Source organism: Corapipo altera, unplaced genomic scaffold (assembly GCF_003945725.1).
Source record: "Corapipo altera isolate COAL_440 unplaced genomic scaffold, ASM394572v1 23, whole genome shotgun sequence".
NCBI lineage: Eukaryota > Metazoa > Chordata > Aves > Passeriformes > Pipridae > Corapipo > Corapipo altera.
The window spans coordinates 17,893,978-17,900,557 of NW_020884878.1; the positions used below are offsets into that span (position 1 = coordinate 17,893,978).

Sequence of the window (6,580 nt, forward strand, 5' to 3'; positions counted from 1 at the left end):
AAAGACATGACCTTTTATCTTCATTTATATTTCTCTATGTTAACCAAATTCAGTAACAATTGATTTAATAAATATAAAGGGTTTTTTTTGGTTTTCCAGACCTCCATATCAGTGTAAGAAATGTCCTACTGTTTCATATCAATGGGCCACCAAGCTTAGTTTTCTGATTCCAGCAGTGCTAGCTGGAGACTGTATTTGGGGAAAGTACATGAGTATTTGATCAAAATAGGTATTATAAAAATCAGCGTTGCCATTATTAACCAAATCTGGTTTCTTATGGGCCACCATGGGAAGGATTCTGCTAAGGCATTTGTCCTACTTGCTATTGAGGTGTCTCCTTTTGGACATTTTGGAAGCACAGGGACAGTCCCTTAATGTTCTTCAAGCTGTTGTTCCTGGAGTCATGGGACTGTGTGCTTTCAAGATTTGTTATGTGGACACATCCTCATGACAGCAGATAACAGATGGAAGAATTGACCCCTTAACAATTTCAGAAATCAGAAAATGAAGAGCAGTGTTAGAATTTGAAATTGTCTCATTGTTTTAGCCCTTGACTTTTGTTGTATGAATGCTTAGCACTGGCTAGTGGTTTTGGTTAGTCCCTCTGTGCCTCTGCTTCCTGATTTTAAAATACAGAAAGTAATATCTCCCTCCTTCTTGGGAAATTGTCATTATGAATATATTAAAGATTATGAGATGTTCAGATACTGAGGAATAGGCTCTATCCCACTATCTGATCTAGAAATATATAAAATACAGAGATTTCCAAGAAGTGGCTGGAATCTCTTTTTAAAGGGGAAAAAAATTCCATCTGAGGAGGTTATAAGATCACTGGGAAAATGAGCAAAATGTGAGCATGACCATTACAAAATAAGAATGCAGAGACATCAGAAGAAAGATTAAAAGGAAGCTTTAAGCAGGACATTTTCACAGATGTGGTTATAAGGGAATCACATGGGAGTGGGAGAATTCTGCCTAGAGCTGGAAGACCTAGTGTGGACAGACATGTCTTTTCTACTTTCAAATTCCAGTGTCAACATTTACTGGGTGTATGGCTCTGAGTAAGTCATTCCATGTATGAGGCACCATCCTCTCCACTGGTGGCACAGGGGTAATGGACCATGACAGGGAGATATGAGATTACAGATGGGGAGCTTACATGAACTGATGCCTAAAACATTGTAAGCTCTTCATGGGGATATACTAGAGGAAGATCAAAAATACCACCATTTGTTAGTCATAACATTGACTAGAAACATTTGGAAGAACATGGACTCTGTTTTTATTTTAAAAATAGAATGGATATTATCCTTAACGAAAGACAGAGAAGTGACTCAGGGGCAGTTGTTCTGGTGCAGGGGCATATCACCCAGCTGATCCCTGCAGTGCAAGCAAGAGGTATCTGCTGTCCTCTTTCATAAGAATCAGTTGCCAGATCCAGCTGTGCCTCAGACCAGTCCTGGACCACCTGAGGATGAACAGCCTTTTCAGTCTTCCTCCTTTGAGAGGAAGAAGTGCCAGGTGCGATGTGGCTTTTGGAAGGTGGAAACCATGGAAACTAGACTGAGAACAGACAGTGCAATTCCCCTGTTCTGTAGGGAGACATTGCCCATGGTTTCTGCCTCGTGGGCAGTGTTGGAACAGGCAACATGTGCTGTTAAGCATGGAGAGGACATTGCAGAGCACCTGCAGCGTCCAGACTTCAGTCAGGCAGGTCGGGATTCATTCTCCTCTCCTTATTCTGAATAACTGAAACATGCCTTCAGCTGCCATTTCAAGACATAAACCATGAGTATCTGGCACCTGTATAAACCATCTCACTGAATTAAAAGAACCAGAGTGCATCATAAAGACCTTTAAGCAACCTGCTTGTTTCCAGGTAATTGAGAGGCTGTCTTGGTGTTAGCCAGGAGTTTTTGGTCTGGATTTCAAGCATCTTTCCTCTGTCTGTGACACTATTGCTTCTTTGTCCCCTCCAATCTCATTGTAGTCATCTCACATTTAATATTTAAACTTGGCATTCCTTGGGCAGGGCCCATTCTTTTAGTCTCTGTTTGCACACTGGCTAACACAGTGGGGTACTGGTCCATGACCAGGACTACTGGGCACTATGCTAATGATTATAATGGCAGTAGTTAATAATGCTTTGTTCTTTGATCTCTGGGCTTGCTGAGGCAGTCAGCTGCTGTAATTGTTCTCTGCCCTGGGGCTGAGTGTGTAGTCTCTTTGCTCTTTTTGCTATATCTGTTGGTTTGATCTCAGTGCCCTCTCCAATATGTTCACCCTGTCTTCAGACTGGCGGACTGAAGTCTCCTAAAATGGTTTTGAGGGCAGTTGGCCAGGCCGCCTTTGGATCCACTCCTTCCATTGGGAATAGTTTGTATTTCCTTGTATGTTCTACTGCTAGTGTTAACTTTCTCCATGCTCACACCAGCTCCCAAATAAGGTGTTCACATTTCCTTGTTGTGCTGCTGCCTTGTCATGATATGGCACTGTTTTCTACACTGATAAATATGTGGATTATTCATAGGTCACTTGTTCCTTCCAAGTCTTTATATCCATACACAACTTCTGGGCTGACTGGGGATTTCAAGTGGAGAAATCAGAAGCAATAAATATCTCTGAATGACTATCCTGAACATCTCAGGTGATCCAAGAAGGAAATCTGAGAGGATAAAATGGTGTGGATTTGTGTTTAATGTCTCAAATCATACATGCTTGTACATTTTTTTTTTGGGGGGGGGGGGGGATGTATTACCGGGGAAAGTTGTATGTGCAGTCCTGGAAATCCCTCTGCAGCCTTGTGGGAGGTTTGTACCTTAGTGGATAGAGGGAGACTTCTTCGCTCCTGAGCAACTGGCTTCTCCAGAGCAACTTGCTTTACCACTTAGCACTTAGATTCCTCTACAGAAGTGATAAAAATTTGTGTTTCCCTCATCCTTTTTTACGACTTAAAAATTAATTTTAAGGCCATTGCTAGTTCCTTGACAACTGAAGGGGCTCCCATCTAGCTATCCTGCTAGGTAGCTGAACTGTATCCTGCTGATATCAGCCGTGCTGCTAAGGTCTGAGTGGTGCCACTGGGACAAGCCAGCAAAAAATACTGTGGATATCTGAGGTCCTAAAAAGATGATAGATAGATGTGGCCTGTTCTCCCCAGCAAGAACTCTTAGCACTTTTTCCAGAAGTGGAATGGTGCCATCTGCTTGGAATGTTGCTGCAAGTGTGATACCATTTAGATCTCCATATACCTGTGTGCCATCAGAAGACAGAGTGTGAGGAGGTAAGAATCTGGAAAAATGGGAACTGAAACCTTCTTGCCTTTATTCCAGACTCTGTCAAAATAATTTCCAAGCCACACAGAGCAGCTGCAATACTGCACGGGTTTAACATTAAAGAGGAAACTAAACTAGTGAGTCACTCCAGGAGGGCTGGACTGAGGCAGCAAAGTTTGGAAACTTCACCTCTTCATCAAAGCCACAGGAGTCCACAGAATGGCCTGGACTGGCAGGATTAGAAATACAAGGGTGTTAGAGAACATGGCAGGAGACCTAACCCAGATTTGGAGACCTGCCTGAACAAACACCTATGACGGAGAGCTGAGAAATACAATATTTGTGCTTGTGTGAGAACCAGCCGGGTGGAATAGTAATTATCATCTGCTGAATTGGCCAGAGCATGGTGGAAAGTCAGGACAGATCTTTTCTAGCTGGAGAATGTGACCTATCAAAAATGATTGATTGTTTCTCAGGACTTGCTAAGTTTTCCAGTTATTCAACATCACTCCAGCTGCAGTAGTGGAGAGGACAAAAACATTCTTGCAGCAAAATTGTCTGTTCACTTTGGAGTTCCAGAGCAGGTTATATCTGACACAAGGCTTCAATTTTCTTGTGAGGTCTTTTGAGGCATTTGCAAGCACCTTGTTAAATCCAGGTCCTATTTTGCTTGGGGAAAATGTTTCCTGCAGTGAAGACAATAAAATATTTCCTTTCTGAATTCTCATACTCCTATCCTCTCCTCTTGGCAAAGCAATCAATACCTCTAGCAATAGATTCAGCCTTGCAGATGAACTGTGGGAAGAGAGCTGAGGCCCAAGCATCTCACTCTGCCAGATCCTTGCTGGCTGGACTCCTTAAGTCTACAAAAGAAGGAAGATCAACATAAAACATCTGAAAAGCAGAACTTGGAACAGTCAGCTTTTTCTGAATACTAAAATCCCAAGAGTTTCTTTTCCAAACAAGACGGGGCAGTTCAGGGAAGAGCCAGAAACTTTCAGTTCCATTTTATTAGTGTGTTAGCAAGAGTCACCCATTAGCTCATTCTCATCTTTCTGCTTCACTTAATGGATTTCAGATACATTCTCATGTCTACTCTGAGACTAACACTGACCCCTTTTGATCCCTAGCCTGTCCTCCAGATCCATTCCTTGCTGCTAGGAAAAAAGAGATGTCTTCTTGCAGTCTTGGTAGAAATAAAGGATCCAAGTGCATTTAAATGCTGGTAAGCAATTATTAAAGGTCAGAATAAACCCTGATGCAGGGTTACACCATTGTGTGTAGAGCTGTCCATTCTTGTGCTGTATTGACGTTTCATTCTCATTTTCTTTTGTTTAATGAAAAGTTCACAGTCCTTCCCTTTTCATAAAGGGACTGCGGAATGCATTATGAACATTCAGACTGCCTGCTCAGGGGATAGTTAATGAGCACATAGTAAACAAGTAAGAGCTTGTGTAAACAAAAACTAAAGATAATTCTTTATTCACCTCGACTACAGAGTCCCAAGTCTCTGAAATCTTGGCAACCCCCAGACTCAGAGTTCCTCCCTCCACCAGGATGAGACATGAGCTAGTGTATCAAGCAATTACATAGGGTATTTTTTTCTGCAGAGCTGTGACATCATCCCTGGCAGCTCCCCAAGGCACCAGATCCAATTACCTGAGTCACCAGCAAAGGGAAATTGCCAAGGGGCTGTCACTGAAATCAGCTCTGGTGAATGCAAGAGCAGAAAAAGCCAAGTGAAATGGCTGACAGCAGACAGGGGGAGGAAGGGGGGGAAAGGAGCAGCAGTAGTTCCTTATCAGAGACACAGAAGGAAAAATGGATAAGGAAAGGATGAAAAGAACAGAGGGAGAAGGAGCTAAGAAAGAGCCTTAGGATAACTCTGTAAGGGGAATTTCCAAGTATTCTCTGTGTCCCACATAGAATCGGAGCCACTAGATTGACACAGGTTGAATGCTCTTGGAAGAGTTTTTTGGTATGTAATTTAAAAATTAATCTTCACTGTCAATGGAGCTGATGCCCTTTTCTTTTGTGATCCCACCTGCAACCTCCTTTTTCAATTTGCTGCTTTTTTCACCTTTCTGCTAAAGCTGTTTTCAGGGACTGAGAAACAGACCTCGTCAGTGCTTGCTGTTCCCTGCCCTGGGTTATGTTCCCTTTGCATCTGCAATATCTTCCTTGCCTGGAGGAATTTGCAAGGAGTACAAGGTTCCTCTGAAGCTGGCACGTGGAGCCTTGTTTTCATAACCAAGCCTCTGGAGGCTTCTGTTAATTACTTCACCAGAATTCTTATATATAGCAGCAAAATGAAATTCCCCCAACACGGTGAAGAAATATAGGCCTCTGTTGCCTAAGGAGCCAGCACTGAAGTGGTGAGTTTAACATGCACGAAAGTATACCAACAGATATTAAAGCCCAGGCATAAATAGGTTCCCTATACAGATCACATCTGCAAATCGGGAGGTGCTCACAGGGAGAATTCCACCTGCATGTGGCATAACCAGCTACAGTCACGGAAGGAGGTTTTATGTGCTGGACACAGGCAGTGCACGCACACAGCATTAGACAGAAACACCAGCACACATAGATGTATCAGATCAGATGAAGAAAGAGAGTCCATAAACCACAGAAATACACACTGCTCACAAGCACAGATTGAAGTACTGTGCACACACAAAAGCTATTAAGATGTAGATGCAGCCTCATTAATCTGGGCTGTTTTACAAACCTTATTCCCTAGCTTTCATAGGGGATTTAGGTGATAAATGAGGCCATTTTGAAATCTGGCAAAATGCCGCCTTCCTCAGAGCATACTACAGAATAAAATTCTTATATAATGTGTAAAGCACAAAGGGGGAGGGGGCATCTCCAGGAAGGAACACATGTCTGGGCGTGTGTTTGCATGTAAACTATTAGCTTTATCTCCACTGCAGTGCGTTTGTGCAAGTACTCTGCATGTCTGTGGTGTGTGGGGGGGTATGGATGTACTGCTGAGGCTATGTGAACTGATTTGTGCATTGGATAGGAAGAGAAGGGACCTTTGAATATGAATCTTATACCTGCCCTAATTCCCAGGTTGGAAAACTTGCAATGACTGACCTTCAGGGTCTACTACAAAGGTTATGGGTTAAGCAGGAATAAGGGCCTTAATTTATTGTGGGTTGGTTGGGGAGTTGTCTAGCAATAAAGATATCTTGTCAGCATCATGACCTTTGTTTTGTGTTTGTGAACTTCTGCTATTGGTACCCTAGGGGTTTAGGAGAAATGAAGGATATGAACAGATATATGGGTTCATTTATGGT

At 42.7% G+C, this 6,580-nt stretch overlaps 1 long non-coding RNA gene across 1 annotated transcript; it reads right to left on the minus strand.

Moving 5' to 3' along the window:
* Positions 1 to 3,307: 3,307 nt before the first annotated feature.
* On the minus strand, positions 3,308 to 4,839 carry LOC113944503. Its single transcript, XR_003526712.1, has 3 exons — positions 4,763 to 4,839; positions 4,040 to 4,138; positions 3,308 to 3,504 (listed from the first exon to the last, which is right to left on the minus strand). It is a non-coding gene; the product is annotated as an uncharacterized LOC113944503 (long non-coding RNA).
* Between the last annotated feature and the right edge of the window lie 1,741 nt (positions 4,840 to 6,580).